The 15,711-nt window shown below is 57.6% G+C and overlaps 1 protein-coding gene across 1 annotated transcript in view; it reads right to left on the bottom strand.

Moving 5' to 3' along the window:
• Positions 1-14,473, bottom strand: part of LOC142013280 (receptor-type tyrosine-protein phosphatase kappa-like) — an 85,532-nt gene extending 71,059 nt beyond the window's left edge. Inside the window, exon 1 of the mRNA XM_074994451.1 lies at positions 14,384-14,473. The gene's annotated coding sequence lies outside the window, so the exon portion shown is untranslated. The remainder of the gene's footprint in view (positions 1-14,383) is intronic.
• Positions 14,474-15,711: the final 1,238 nt, after the last annotated feature.

Here is a 15,711-nt window from a genome sequence, read left to right as displayed (position 1 = left end):
AGGTACAAATGCTTCCACCCTTGGCATTTAGCCAGACCACCAAAATGGTTGTGTGCCTCAGTTTCCCCTTCCATGCCACACAATAGGTTTGGAATGTTCCTCCTCACGTGAGAGGTTGCAAGACTAGTTACAGGGAACAATGGTGACATTTCAGAGTTACAGACTCCTTCAACATACAACTCATGCTTCTACATCAATGTCATCATGTCACATGGCTCTTTCCAAACCTTCAGTACATGGTACAATTCTACAGCTTTTGGTAGCAGCACCCCTTGGTTACAGCAGTCAGCGTGAGTAACAGAACAAACCCATTGCAACTGCACATTTACGTTGCTCTTTGGTAGACCACAACCTTTGTGCAACAGCCTTGAGAATCTGGTATTTTGGGGATAAATGGCTGAGGCCTTTCTTAGCACCATCAAGTTCTAATCTTCTCTCTTGCCCCCTGGGGTGGAAATCTGATCTCTCTGGCTGTGCCCTCCCTTCTAACAAGAGCTGGGCCATTGATGATCTCAGGGAGACAGCCCCTCCCAGCCAGCCTGGAAATTTGCAAACCAAACTGCTTTCTGAGAGTTGTTTTGTGAGTCCCAGACGCAGAATCCACATGGAGGAATCCCTGTTTATCCCTTACTGGCCCACCAGGCCCACAGCTCCTTTGTCCTTTTACCTCCAACTTCTGCCTCCCAGTGGAATCAGAATTGGAGTCCAGTGTGAGAATATAAGTGTTTCTAGCATCTGGAGATGGGGAATTGCTGAACCTCTCCTGCATCCTACAGAGACTGACTGTGCAGCTGTTTTACTTGGTTCTCACAGGGCTGCTCACACTACCTGATAGTTTTCACTTTACTTGCACCAGCTTCCAATTCCTGAGAAACTTTTACCCTGCCTGCTTTGGACCCTTGCAGAGCACAGCCAGTGGTTTCACACTCAGGCAGGTCCTGGCCATCAGGAGCTGAAACAAACTTCTCCCCAGGCAAAGGGCTGCTCTGGCTCTTACAGACAGACAAGCACCTTTCCTGTTCACTCTCCTTCACCTCACTCCCATTTTCTGCAGTCCCCACAGACGGGTCAGGAAAAGTTTCAGGGACATTCTCTTCCTCAAGAGCTCCCCCAAACAACAACTCACCCCTGTCTTGCTCCACAGCGGCACTGCTCCCTTGAGCCACAACCAGCTCCTGGGGTTCACCTACACCCAGGATCACTTCTGGCCCATCAGGCAGATTCCCACATAATCCCCCTCCAAGCAGACAGCCAGTACCACCGGACAGAAGGTTAGGGTCCCTTTCCTCCCTTCTGCTACCAGCTCCTTTATCTTCATCAGTCAGCGTAACTCCATTGCCCGTCTGTTCTTGTGTCCTGGCGAGAGGATGACTCTGGTAGGACAGAGTCCTCTCACCCCCTCCCAATAACACCTCAGCATCAGGCAAAAAACAAGTACCAGAATCGTCTGGTCTCTGGGATTCCCTGATGATACTAACTGGATCAGACCGAGTTAAAGCATCATCCCCCCTGAGAGACACAGAGGTAGGCCCACTTCCCATCTGGGCTTCAGCTGCCCTCAGATCCAGCTCTGGGATCTTGGCTCCATCTCGAGCCCCCACAGGCTCAGGCAAAGGATTCACTTCCCCAGAAGCAGAAGCACTTTTTTTGCACCAAGGACCAGTGTCCTTAGCAGGGACACCACTGCCCATCCCAGAGCCATTCCCTCTGCTCCAGCCCCCATGGCTGGATTCAGAGACACACCTGGAATGCTCTTTTCTGGTGGATCCTTCTCCAGCCACCCCAGGCTGGTGAATCTTCCTCAGACAATGGGCTAGTTTCCTCATTGGCACCTTTTCCAAACGCAGGCTCTGCTCTCTCCCCAGGCTGCTGCTGCTGTTCAACACAGACAGACAATGGGAGACACTCTCTCCTTTGTCCCAGCCCCCGGCTGGTCTCCACACACACACAGAAGGTGAAGCAGCTTCTCTCACAGACAACTTGCCATTCCCAGTGTATCAGCTGCTTTCCTGCACAGACACACAGGCACCTTCCTCGGCCCAGGCCTGGAAAACTTTTTGCAGGTCTGTCTTGGCCACTAGTAGATGATGGGTTGGAATTGCTCCTTCCCTCCTTGAGCTGCGGCAGGCCACTCGGTTCAGAGCTCCAGGCAGTCCAGGGTTCCCTGCCCCGATCCGGGCTCACCTCTGCAGGATTTTCCTTAACCCTCACCTCTGCCACTGCACATCCACGCTGCCTTGTCCAGCTTCTTTAATCTCGATTCGGTTTCCAGGTGCTGCCACTTCACAGTGGAGTTGCTCAGCGTGGTTGCAGGCTCTCAGGCTGATGCCCTCTGCACCCCACGATTCCTGGAAGAATCCCTTCAGTGTGCCAGGCTCCTTGCGGGTCACAAGCTGCCCGGGGTTAGGCCGTAGGCCCCTCTGCCCTCTGGGACCGACTCCAACAGACTCCCAGAGGAACCCCTTCTTCAGTGTGACACCCGCTCTCAGGGACCATGAGCACCCTGTCTTGGGAAGGACTCATTCAGCGTCAGCCTCCTCAGGGGTCACTTGTTCCTGGGGGTTGGGCTCTCGGCCCCTCCACCTTCGGGACCGACTCCAACAGATTCCCAGGAGTTACCCCTCCTTGGGTGTGACACCCCCTCTCGAGGACCACAACCGCAGTTGCCTGGGTTCGGCCGCAGGCCCCTCCGCCTTGGGGAACTGCACCTCACTGCCCTTCAGCACACCTGGGTCTCGCAGGCCCCACTTCTTCCAGGGCCCTGGTCACTTACTGCTGGATGCTCCATCCTCGGGGTGCAGAACATCCCACTCCTGACACCAGTGTGATGGGGTTCTGGGGTCCCCCAAGCTCTGCACCCCGTCCGCAGGCAGGAGAGTCTCTCACTCAGCAGGAAAACAGCAGGTTTATTAGCCGACAGGACACAGCATCGTACAGAGGAGTCAGTACAGCCGGCAGAGACAGCCAGTCCCATCCATGTTGGGGAGAGGAGGCCCCGAGGGGCCCCCAGAGCTGGGGCCTTGCCCCCTCCTTTGTCTCTCTCTCCCTCAGCCCAGACTAACTGCTTCCAACTCCCAGTTCCAATTCAAACCCCTCAGGCTCCACCTCCTCCTTTGTCTCCCGTACAAAGGTGTTACCTGGTCATCAGGGTTACCCTCAGCAGGACCCCACACCCTCTGTGAGCCACTCACATACACACAGGTATCCCCCACTCCATCACACCAAGGAATTCAAGTCTTGCTGGCAGAAAAACCATCCGAAAGTAGCAAAGGCACATTTAAAGGGGGGGCATGCATAAAGCACAAGGTTTATCTGCTGGTAAAAAGAAAAATTAAAAACAAAACAATGGGTATGTAAAAGCATAATTCAGTGTTAATTAAAATGTTTGCATGCAAGCCCAGCAAAATGCATCTAACTGTTCCATACAGCTAAAAGTATAAGGCTATTTTCACAACTTCCCCGATTACTGCAAGGGGAAGTGCTGCCAAGGCCCAATAAAGGTACAGGTGCTACTAAAAAATTTTGCTTGATTTCCAGAAGGGGCGGGTAGCCTGGGAAAAGAGCTCCCAACTTCTGTACCGAACATCATTTGGGGCAATACTGAGCTAGGAGCTGACGCACTGGGACTAAGGTGCTGGCAGACAGGCTCTGGAACTGATAAAATACAAACAATGACAACAGACCCATCCAAGTGACCTTCTCAAAATCTTAAAAATGGCAACAATTGTTTTCTAAAACACTGTGACAAGCATTCATCATTGGTATGGTGTGTTTAAGGGGCAGTCACCCACTTGGCCTGCAATTCTAAATATTTCTGTCCTGTCATTGTCTTAGTAGTAGTAGGCATCCTTCAGTCTGCATAGACTATGGATCGCGCCCTTTACAGTTTCAATTGAGGACTTCATTTACAGCATCTACTGTGACTATGAAGACCCACACGAGAGTGACAGTCCTTGCTGCATCTCTTGCAGATGTGGTGGGTGTCTGATAAGTCCTTATTGTGCTTTCTGTGCGCTTGCTTCTCCTCTGCTAGCTGTCTGATCCTCATCTCGCCCTTCTGAAGGCCCTTGTGTAACCCCTGCCTCCATCTGCTGCGGTCGTCTGCTAGTTCTTCCCAGTTGTCCAGCTCATTGTCTTACCGGTGTCATAATTAAACCAGCGGAAATGTAGCACTTTAAAGACTGACAAAATGATTAATTCAGTGATGAGCTTTTGTGGGACAGACCCACTTCTTCAGACCGGGTCTGTCTCACAAAAGCTGATCGCCAAATGAATCATTTTGTTAGTGCTATGTTTCTGCTGGTTTGTTTTGTTGTTTTGTTGGAGTGCAGACTAACACGGTGACCTCTCTGTTGCTATTCAAGGTTGGTGTCGTAATTGTTATGTGCATCCTAATGTTCCATATGTGCTATTGGATAAAAAAGAATATACCTCAAAGTATAGTTGTCAATGCTGATTGATGGGGATTCAGCAACATCCTGACCGAGTACGTTTGTCTTCTTTAGGCTGATGGTAAGCCCAAAGTCCTTGCACGCTTTGGAGAACTGATCCAGCAGTTTTTGAAGCTGGTCTTCTGTGTGTGACACTACAGCAGCATCGTCTGCGAACAGCATGTCTCTGATGAGGACTTCCCGCACCTTAGACTTAGCTTTCAGCCTTGCAAGGTTAAACAGTTTCCCATCAGATCTTGTGTGCAGCAAGATGCCCTCTGTTGAAGATCCAAAGGCGTGCTTCAGAAGGAGTGCGAAGAAGATCCCGAACAATGTCGGAGCAAGCATGCATCCTTGCTTGACGCCGCTCCTGATTCTGAAAGCATGTTGCTGAATCCCCATCAATCAGCATTGACAACTATACATTAGAGGTCATCCACGAGTTCCTTTACCTCGGGTCCACCATCACTGACAACCTGTCGTTGGACACTGAGCTAAATAGGAGGATCGGAAAAGCGGCCACAACTCTGTCCAGACTCAGCAAGAGAGTGTGGAATAACAACAAGCTGTACACTCACACCAAAATGCAAGTCTACAGAGCCTGCATCCTCAGCACCCTCCTTTATGGCAGCGAGACTTGGACCCTGTATGCCCGCCAGGAAAAGAGGCTGAACGTCTTCCACTTGCGCCGCCTCAGGCGCATCCTTGGAATATCATGGAAGGACAGAGTGACCAACACCGCCGTCCTCGAGCAAGCTGGAATCCCAACCATGCACACCCTCCTCAGGCAGCGTCGACTCCGCTGGCTTGGCCACGTCCACAGGATGAATGATGGAAGGATTCCAAAAGACATCCTGTATGGTGAGCTAGCCTCTGGCAAAAGACCTCCCGGACGCCCCCAGTTGCGCTACAAAGATGTCTGCAAGAGAGACCTCAGAGAGGTAGACATCGAGCTGGACAACTGGGAAGAACTAGCAGATGACCGCAGCAGATGGAGGCAGGGGTTACACAAGGGCCTTCAGAAGGGCGAGTTGAGGATCAGACAGCTAGCAGAGGAGAAGCGAGCGCACAGAAAGCACAATAAGGACTTGCCAGACACCCACTACATCTGCAACAGATGCAGCCAGGACTGTCACTCTCGTGTGGGTCTTCATAGTCACAGTAGACGCTGTAAATTAAGTCCTCAATTGAAACTTTAAACGGCGCGATCCATAGTCTATGCAGACTGAAGGATGCCTACTACTACTGCCTCAAAGTAAAACCTGAAACAGAAATCATGAATCAATACATAGCCCTGAAGCCAATACATTAAAATTTAAATGTGACCCACTCATGAATTGTCCTTGAGGAGTCAACAGGGGGACAATGCAGATACATCTTTGTTTTAACTATTTTCTCATTGGAGTTTTTAAATATTGTGTCAAGTCATTTCCGGTATCATTGCGCTATGCCCTGTTCTGTAGAAATTCAGTTCTATTTTGTAGACCAGGTCCTAGAAGTAAAGTAAAGAAAAACTTCTCTGTATCCTTTATTTTCCAATTGCTTCATTGATTGCCCTGTGAAGTGAGTGAGGTGTGAACGGAAAGGCGGGAGACCAGCACCTCCAAGTACTCAGGAGTGTTGGAGAAGGTAGATCCAAGCCCCTGTGAGAAGAACAATGGAACATGTGAAGTAGTAGGCATCCTTCCGTCTGTGAACCTGTGAAGTGGGCCCGTTGAAAGAAGACTGGACACATGGACACCTGGGGAGTCACCAGCGAGTGCCGCCTTCGGAAGCACCGCCCAGGAGAAGGTGCTCAATGCATATTCATACAATTGCTCTTGCAGATTGTGCATATGAATGAGCCGGCTAACCGGTGTCAACCTGCACGCGAGAGAGGATGCTATCAGTGGAAGCATTTTGCACAGGGACCCCGGGTTTGTCTTGTCAGCACTGGATCACCGATCCGGATCGGCAGGAGCCCGGCTCCACCCCTGCCCCCCCGCTCTAACTCACCTGCCCAGCGCAGTTAGGGGAGCAACTATTCATAACACCAAGACAGGAGTGTGTGTGTTTGTGCGTGAGTGCGTGCGTGTGCGCACCTGTAAGTGAACTATGCATATTGTATGTGTATGATGTAGTGACACCGTATTCTCAGTAAACGCGGCATTTTGCCGTTTCCTCTGAAGAGATCCCACACAGGACTTTTCAGTACAACGCGGGGACGACAAGCGGCGCCCGACGTAAAAGTTTGCTCACCCCCATGTCGGCAAACTGTGTGCCAAACAGAAAGGCCAACCAGTCGTCCTGGTGCAGCACTGCAGAGAGTGCTCAGGGATGAGGCTGACCCTCTGTCTGACAGCCGGGCTGGGGACGGTGAGCAGGGCCTTGTCACTCCTCCCACAACCAGGCCATGAACTGAGACCCTTCCTGGGAGGTGAACATCCCGCCCGCCAGGGAGGGGGCCTGGGGGGACAACCCTCGCAGTGCTGTCTCTTCAGCTCTGGGGAGGCCTGTGCCAGAGAAGGAGTGGGCTGCTTTGTACAGTGTTCTGCTACTGTGAACAGTGGCACATTTGCTGGAGGCAGGTGCGTCTCCAACAAGGCCGCGGCATTGGCCAGCCAGGCCAAGATGGGGTGTCCTATGGCTGGAGGAGAACAGGCTTGTGGTGTGGTGTGGTGTCCTGGCACAGTGAACGACCGAATTGTCAGTCACATCCAGGGACACCAGAAAGACAGGGATGGTATTCACTGGGTCTGAAAACATTCCATGTGTCCTGCCAGGGGCAATCCTGGCTTGGTTGTAAGACTCTCACAGGTCCAGCAGGAGCAAAGATGTGGGCAGTCATGTACGTGGCCCTTCCAGGGAGTTTTGTGCTTGCTTGTGGGAGCTGCTTGCTCACCAGGCACAATTCCTGAGGCAGAGGCTGAGCGCATCCAGCTGAGAAGACCCTGGTGACAAGCTGCAGTGAGAAAGCCATGGGACAGGAGCATGTCGGCTGCTCCTGGTGAGGCCTCATGAGTGGATATCATGTCCTCAGGACAGGCGCCAGCCCTGCCGTTTGTGGATCCAGGGCAGGACATCATAATGAAGTTGACTCATGGGGAGAAGCGGCTCCATTGAAGCTGACATTGACCGAAGGCTCTTGCCCAATGTAGGTGTTCAGGGGCAGTGACGTTGCCCTACGTCAGTGGTTCCCAACCTTTTCAGGAGCACAGCACCCTTCAGCGAGACGAACCCTCCCATGCACACCCACTGCTCATCAGCTGAATCGATTGCTCCTAAGCATCACATTTACGCGCATTTGCTCTGGTTACAGTCTTACCGCAGAGGTTGGCAGTAGGGTTGTGCATCCGATAAGCTAACCAAGGATCAAAAGCCTTATTGTTTCAAATCCAGGACAGAACAGGCCATCTTAGCCAGCAAGCACAGCTGCATTTTCAAAGCTGCTCAGTGCCATGCTAAGGGCGTTGAGTAAACAAGTAACCACTGAAAGCAGCTGCCCTCCCCACCAGCTTGTTGGAGACAGGATGCGGCATTTAAACCACGCCCCAAATCACACGGGCTCGTGCCCTCCTGCTCTCCTGCTTGCCCCAGCAGAGAGTGGGGCCAGCTCCCTGCCAGCTCATTCAGACCGAGAAGCAGCAGTTCTGCTGCCTCCTGGCACAAACGGGGTCCCGCAGGTTAGCGCTTCACCCCACTGTGGCTCTGCAAGGGGGAAAAAATTGACGAACCCCACACCTGCTGAGACTCAGGCATCCTTGCTGCTTGGCTTGGGGTCATCGATGTCCTCCTCCCCACTCACCCATCCCCTGCTGCTGTGGCTCTGCAAAGCGCCACAGTGAGGGGAAACTGGCCACATTTCATGGCACACTTGCACAGTTCCTGGGGCACACGGCACACTGGTGGAAAACAACTGCCCTATTTTACACTAGACTCCCCACCCCAGGTCACATTCATATGGGTTTTATTAAATGTCACTGTTGGATTGAAGGAAAAAAGAGAACCAGCGTTCAAGCACACCCCCACCCCACAATCGTACCCACCTGCACCCACATGCCCCCCACACCAGCTCATGCTGGTGAAACGTTGCATAGAAACAGTGGAGGAAGCCAAGGTATAGTGAGGGCCAGCGTACCTGGCTGCAGTCACGAATTGGCAGTGATGAGCAGCTTGTATGACTCCTTGTCAGCTTACTCTCTCGTCAGCTGCAGTACTCAGGGGCAGTCAGGCCCACCCACCCTGGGAGAAGGCCTGTCCGTCTGCCCCAGGATGCTGCATGGCCATGAGTGATCAGCTAACAGCAGGTGGGACTTTGTTCCTCTCTGGATGCAGCTTCTTTCCCTTTCCCTTTCTCTTTCTCTTTCTCTTTCTCTTTCTTGGATGGGTTCTTTTGCAGGGCTCAGCTCCTATTCTCTTCTGGCCACCAAGGTGCCTGGCAGCTGGTTGTCCGGACAGGCTGACTTTGGGGACCAATACCATTGTGCACACACCCACATTCACTTTTCCTCTCTCACACAAAGGACAGCTCACTTCAGAGAAAGCAATTTCTTTTACAAAGGAACAGCCAGGGTTTCTTACAATTTTCTGCCCATGTCTCTCTGCTGGGCCGTAGGGGAGACGGTTTGTGTCGCTGAGTGGGGCTGGCTATGTCTCTCGGCTGGGCCGTAGCGGGGACAGTCCATGTCTCTGAGTGGGGCTGGCCATGTCTCTCGGCTGGGCCGTAGGGGAGACGGTTCGTGTCTCTGTGTGGGGCTGGCCATGTCTCTCGGCTGGGCTGTAGGGGAGACGGTTTGTGTCTCTGAGTGGGGCTGGCTATGTCTCTCGGCTGGGCCGTAGCGGGGACAGTCCATGTCTCTGAGTGGGGCTGGCCATGTCTCTCGGCTGGGCCGTAGGAGAGACGGTCCGTGTCTCTGAGTGGGGCTGGCCATGTCTCTCGGCTGGGCCGTAGGGGAGACGGTCCGTGTCTCTGAGTGGGGCTGGCCATGTCTCTCGGCTGGGCCGTGGGGGAGATGGTCCGTGTCTCTGAGTGGGGCCGGCCATGTCTCTCGGCTGGGCTGTAGGGGAGACGGTCCGTGTCTCTGAGTGGGGCTGGCCATGTCTCTCGGCTGGGCCATGGGGGAGATGGTCCGTGTCTCTGAGTGGGGCTGGCCATGTCTCTCGGCTGGGCCGTAGGGGAGATGGTCCGTGTCTCTGGGTGGGGCTGGCCATGTCTCTCGGCTGGGCTGTAGGGGAGATGGTTTGTGTCTCTGAGTGGGGCTGGCCATGTCTCTCGGCTGGGCCGTGGGGGAGATGGTCCGTGTCTCTGAGTGGGGCCGGCCATGTCTCTTGGCTGGGCTGTAGGGGAGACGGTCCGTGTCTCTGAGTGGGGCTGGCCATGTCTCTCGGCTGGGCCCTGGGGGAGACGGTCCGTGTCTCTGGGTGGGGCTGGCCATGTCTCTCGGCTGGACTGTAGGGGAGACGGTTTGTGTCTCTGGGTGGGGCTGGCCATGTCTCTCGGCTGGGCCGTAGGGGAGACGGTCCGTGTCTCTGGGTGGGGCTGGCCATGTCTCTCGGCTGGGCCGTAGGGGAGACGGTCCGTGTCTCTGAGTGGGGCTGGCCATGTCTCTCAGCTGGGCCGTAGGGGAGATGGTCCGTGTCTCTGGGTGGGGCTGGCCATGTCTCTCAGCTGGGCCATGGGGGAGACAGTCCGTGTCTCTGAATGGGGCTGGCCATGTCTCTCGGCTGGGCCATGGGGGAGACGGTCCGTGTCTCTGAGTGGGGCTGGCCATGTCTCTCGGCTGGGCCATGGGGGAGACGGTCCGTGTCTCTGAGTGGGGCTGGCCATGTCTCTCGGCTGGGCTGTAGGGGAGACGGTCCGTGTCTCTGAGTGGGGCTGGCCATGTCTCTCGGCTGGGCCTTGGGGGAGACGGTCCGTGTCTCTGAGTGGGGCTGGCCATGTCTCTCGGCTGGGCCGTAGGGGAGACGGTCCGTGTCTCTGAGTGGGGCTGGCCATGTCTCTCGGCTGGGCCGTAGGGGAGACGGTCCGTGTCTCTGAGTGGGGCTGGCCATGTCTCTCGGCTGGGCCATGGGGGAGATGGTCCGTGTCTCTGAGTGGGGCTGGCCATGTCTCTCGGCTGGGCCGTAGGGGAGATGGTCCGTGTCTCTGAGTGGGGCTGGCCATGTCTCTCGGCTGGGCCGTAGGGGAGATGGTCCGTGTCTCTGGGTGGGGCTGGCCATGTCTCTCGGCTGGGCTGTAGGGGAGATGGTTTGTGTCTCTGAGTGGGGCTGGCCATGTCTCTCGGCTGGGCTGTAGGGGAGATGGTTTGTGTCTCTGAGTGGGGCTGGCCATGTCTCTTGGCTGGGCTGTAGGGGAGACGGTCCGTGTCTCTGGGTGGGGCTGGCCATGTCTCTCGGCTGGGCCCTGGGGGAGATGGTCCGTGTCTCTGGGTGGGGCTGGCCATGTCTCTCGGCTGGGCCCTGGGGGAGATGGTCCGTGTCTCTGGGTGGGGCTGGCCATGTCTCTCGGCTGGGCTGTAGGGGAGACGGTCCGTGTCTCTGAGTAGGGCTGGCCATGTCTCTCGGCTGGGCCCTGGGGGAGATGGTCCGTGTCTCTGGGTGGGGCTGGCCATGTCTCTCGGCTGGGCTGTAGGGGAGATGGTTTGTGTCTCTGAGTGGGGCTGGCCATGTCTCTTGGCTGGGCTGTAGGGGAGACGGTCCGTGTCTCTGGGTGGGGCTGGCCATGTCTCTCGGTTGGGCCCTGGGGGAGACGGTCCGTGTCTCTGAGTGGGGCTGGCCATGTCTCTCGGCTGGGCCGTAGGGGAGATGGTTTGTGTCTCTGAGTGGGGCTGGCCATGTCTCTCGGCTGGGCCGTAGGGGAGATGGTTTGTGTCTCTGAGTGGGGCTGGCCATGTCTCTCGGCTGGGCCGTAGGGGAGATGGTTTGTGTCTCTGAGTGGGGCTGGCCATGTCTCTTGGCTGGGCTGTAGGGGAGACGGTCCGTGTCTCTGGGTGGGGCTGGCCATGTCTCTCGGTTGGGCCCTGGGGGAGACGGTCCGTGTCTCTGAGTGGGGCTGGCCATGTCTCTCGGCTGGGCCGTAGGGGAGATGGTTTGTGTCTCTGAGTGGGGCTGGCCATGTCTCTCGGCTGGGCCATGGGGGAGATGGTCCGTGTCTCTGAGTGGGACTGGCCATGTCTCTCGGCTGGGCCGTAGGGGAGATGGTCCGTGTCTCTGAGTGGGGCTGGCCATGTCTCTCGGCTGGGCCCTGGGGGAGATGGTCCGTGTCTCTGGGTGGGGCTGGCCATGTCTCTCGGCTGGGCTGTAGGGGAGACGGTCCGTGTCTCTGAGTGGGGCTGGCCATGTCTCTCGGCTGGGCCGTAGGGGAGAAGGTGCATGTCTCTGGGTGGGGCTGGCCATGTCTCTCGGCTGGGCTGTAGGGGAGACGGTCCGTGTCTCTGAGTGGGGCTGGCCATGTCTCTCGGCTGGGCCATGGGGGAGATGGTCCGTGTCTCTGAGTGGGGCTGGCCATGTCTCTCGGCTGGGCCCTGGGGGAGAAGGTCCTTGTCTCTGAGTGGGGCTGGCCATGTCTCTCGGCTGGGCCCTGGGGGAGACGGTCCGTGTCTCTGGGTGGGGCTGGCCATGTCTCTCGGCTGGGCCGTGGGGGAGATGGTCCGTGTCTCTGGGTGGGGCTGGCCATGTCTCTCGGCTGGGCCGTGGGGAAGATGGTCCGTGTCTCTGGGTGGGGCTGGCCATGTCTCTCGGCTGGGCCCTGGGGAAGATGGTCCGTGTCTCTGAGTGGGGCTGGCCATGTCTCTCGGCTGGGCCCTGGGGGAGAAGGTCCTTGTCTCTGGGTGGGGCTGGCCATGTCTCTCGGCTGGGCCCTGGGGGAGACGGTCCGTGTCTCTGGGTGGGGCTGGCCATGTCTCTCGGCTGGGCCGTGGGGGAGATGGTCCGTGTCTCTGGGTGGGGCTGGCCATGTCTCTCGGCTGGGCCGTGGGGAAGATGGTCCGTGTCTCTGGGTGGGGCTGGCCATGTCTCTCGGCTGGGCCCTGGGGAAGATCGTCCGTGTCTCTGGGTGGGGCTGGCCATGTCTCTCGGCTGGGCCCTGGGGGAGATGGTCCGTGTCTCTGGGTGGGGCTGGCCATGTCTCTCGGCTGGGCCGTGGGGGAGACGGTCCGTGTCTCTGAGCGGCTCTTGCCGCATCTCCCGGCCTGGCTGGCCCAGTGCACCACTGGGTGGGGCTGGGGAGGTTTGCGTCAGGGTTCCTCTTTTTCATAGCCAGCACAATTTTCATTTCCGCCTCACTCTCGGCCCCACCTGTTCTTTCTGGGCTCTCATGCCAGCAGCCCCACAGGACATGCCCTAGGGGAGGCCGTGCTGCCCACCCAGCTCCCTACAGCCCCTCCTGCTCACTGCCGTGAGCCTGTCCTCCTCTGCAAGGGAGTCAATGCCACCGTCTCTGGGGTGCTCTGACTCTGTTCAGTGCTGCCAGCTCGACGCCTCTGTTTCTCCTCAGGGCAGCTGGAGCCCCAGCAGTGCCAGCTTCCACAGGCTGCCTGGCCTGCCCCAGGTTAGAGGATGTGACCGTGAGCAGAGAGGAGCTGAGCCTCCACGGCACAGCCAGCCCGTGGCCTTGCTGCTGCAGCTGCGAGCATAGCTGGGTGGGGCCATGGGGACACCTGTCCACCAGGAGCCTGCCTGAGACACACCAGCTTGTTTCACGTGAGCCGGGACAGCGTTTGGATCAGGGCTGTGCCCTCACCTCGGCTGAAAGGAAGCCAGCGGGCTGGGGTCCCAGCCCATCCTTATTCCATTGGGCCAGCCTCAGCGCACCAGCCCGCAGCCTGCTCTGCTAAAGGCGACTCCAGGCAAACGCTTCCTAACTTCCCAGGCTTTCAGCTCTTGCCAGGCAGAACCATGTCAAGAACCCACAGACTTAGGAGCGAGCCTGCCAAAAGACACGGACCTCCAGGGCGGCAAGACCCACTGGGTGCTACCCCCGAGCCAAACCACAGCTAACGAACAGAGACCGAGGCAGAGCCAGGCTGCTCACCCCCAAATGCCTTCTCTCAGCCTCTGACACCACTAACCCATGGCCGGCTTGGCACCCAGCCCCACTCAGTGCTGGCCCTGCAGAACACAAGCCCTGCTCTGGAAGAGTTGGCGCTGGCCACAGACTCCAGCCCAGGTCCTGCCGGCAGGCAGTTGTTCGGCTGAGGGGACGGTGAAAGTTGCACCTCGGGTGGGGAGGGCAGCACCGAGACCAGAGATGGGTCTCGCAGGCCACGTGGTGCAGGGGATCTGTTCTAGCAACACTCTCCTGTAGCCCGTTTTCCACCGGAGACAATGACTCCGAGCTCCGGGCCCCCGTCTGAGAGGAGCACGGTTATTGGTGCACCCCGTGGCACTCTGCACGGCCCAACGCCAGGCCCGTGTGGCTGCATCCGCTCTCGAAAGGCACCCCTGCTGCACCGACCCATCGCTCACACAAGGTACCCTCCCTCCACGAGAACGCAATGAACTCGTTCCAGGAATGAGCCCGCTGTGCTGGGGGCGCCAGGGCAGCAAGGTGCACAGGTGCCTGGCCGGAGTCCAGCTCCTGGTGCCAGAGGCCCGTGCTGAAGTGAAACAGCCCCACAGAGCTCCCCCACCTGCGGGGCTCACACCTGTCCCCAGGAGCTGGTGATACCATTTATCGGGTACCGCGAGAGCCACTTCCTGGGCTGCTTCTCCACAGTCCGTAGACAGACGCTGACCTATCTGCCACTCCCGGCGGGGAGGCTGCTTTCCAGAGAGGAGCACGGCTGCAGCTCTCACCCAGTGGGCCACCCCGGGGCACAGTTTCCCCTGCCTCACCCAGAGCTCTCTGAGCCCCACAGGCTGAGGCCTGGCCCTGGAGGGCCACCCCTGCCCAGGACAACCGCAGCAAGGCTGTGAGGCAAAGCCCAGCCCCGAACCTGCAGGCAGGGAGCAGCAACGCCTCGGGCAGGTCCTACCTGGATTCTTGGCTTCTTCCCCGAGGCCGGAACTGGCCTGTGCCCCTTCCTGGGCAGACAGCAGGGTGGGGAGGGCCAGGAGAAGGGCCAGCGCCGGCAGCTGCATGGCCATGTTTCCATCCAGCCCCAGAGCAGCCCTCAGCCCAGGTGCTCTGCCTCAGCCCAGCTGGGGTGTGAGCTCAACGTGGCGGCAACAGCGAAGAGAGGAAACAGCCAGACACAGAAATCACATGTGGTGCAAGAGGCTTCCTCCTTGGAGACGGAAACTCCTGCCAGGGCCAGAGCTGCTCTGGCTCCTCTCAGGTGCTGTGGCACCCGCAGCTCTTTGGTAACCTCCCTGCCCTCTGAGCTGTCCGACTTCGCTGGGGCTCCCAGCCTGCTGCGTCCCCTCGGCTCCGGGCCAGGGCTCTGGGCTGCCTGTGGCCCACACGCAGTGCTCGAAGGTGGCTGGCAAAGAAGGCAATGTCACAGCGCAAGCCATGGACCAGAGCGCCAGGAAGGCTGGGGGCTTCCAGTGCTACCAGGCCAAAGCACAGCTCGTGAGTCCCGCAGTCCGCAGGGCAGGCCGGGGGCCGGGGGGGGGTTGAAATCAGGGTGCCATAGGGGCTGGTTTGGAGGGGTGCTCTGGAGAACATGCTGGAGTCACTGCTCAGTGGGTGTGTTGCCCTCAGAGTGAAGTGTCTCCCGCCCACCCTAGAGCTCACAGAGATATCCCCACGACTGGAGATCCCTGAATGCAGGACCATCCCCCTGCCTTTCTACTGCCGGGTGGTGCTGGGCCGAAGATCCTCCTTCCCCTTGCATGGAGAACAGTCTTCATCAGCCGGTGAAAGTGCCACCTGCCACACCAGGCCAGGCTAGGAGACATCCAAGTACATGCAGCTATTGCCATGAACCAGAGCAGAGTCCCACCACCTGCGGTTGGACACCATCACAGACGGAGTCTTCTGAGAGCAACAGGCAAGAGACGGGCAAGGGGGCCAGAGAGCTGTGGGGAGTAGGAGGCCCTGGAGCACCGCTCTGCTGAGCTGGCTCAGCCCCAGCCATTTCCCAGGCCAGAGGATGGACAGGGACAGGGGTGTGCTTAGTGTGCTGGGGGCTTTGGCAAGGTAGCTTTGTGGAACACCTGCTACCAAGGAGCTTAGGGGACAAGTGGAGACCTTGAGGGGCCTCTTCAGCGGTGTCCCCACTAATTGTCAGGCCCACGTGCAGAATGGATTTTGCTACTTGCCCCAAGATGGAGAATCTCTCCCTGACGCAGCCCTGGGCACCTGCCTGGGGCTTAACAGGTGGCCATGCAGCTTGCAGGGAGCGTGGCCCCTCAGTGT

The sequence above is a fragment of the Carettochelys insculpta genome, chromosome 5 (genome assembly GCF_033958435.1).
Source record: "Carettochelys insculpta isolate YL-2023 chromosome 5, ASM3395843v1, whole genome shotgun sequence".
Taxonomy (NCBI): Eukaryota; Metazoa; Chordata; order Testudines; family Carettochelyidae; genus Carettochelys; species Carettochelys insculpta.
This window is presented reverse-complemented; position numbering and strand designations above follow the sequence as displayed.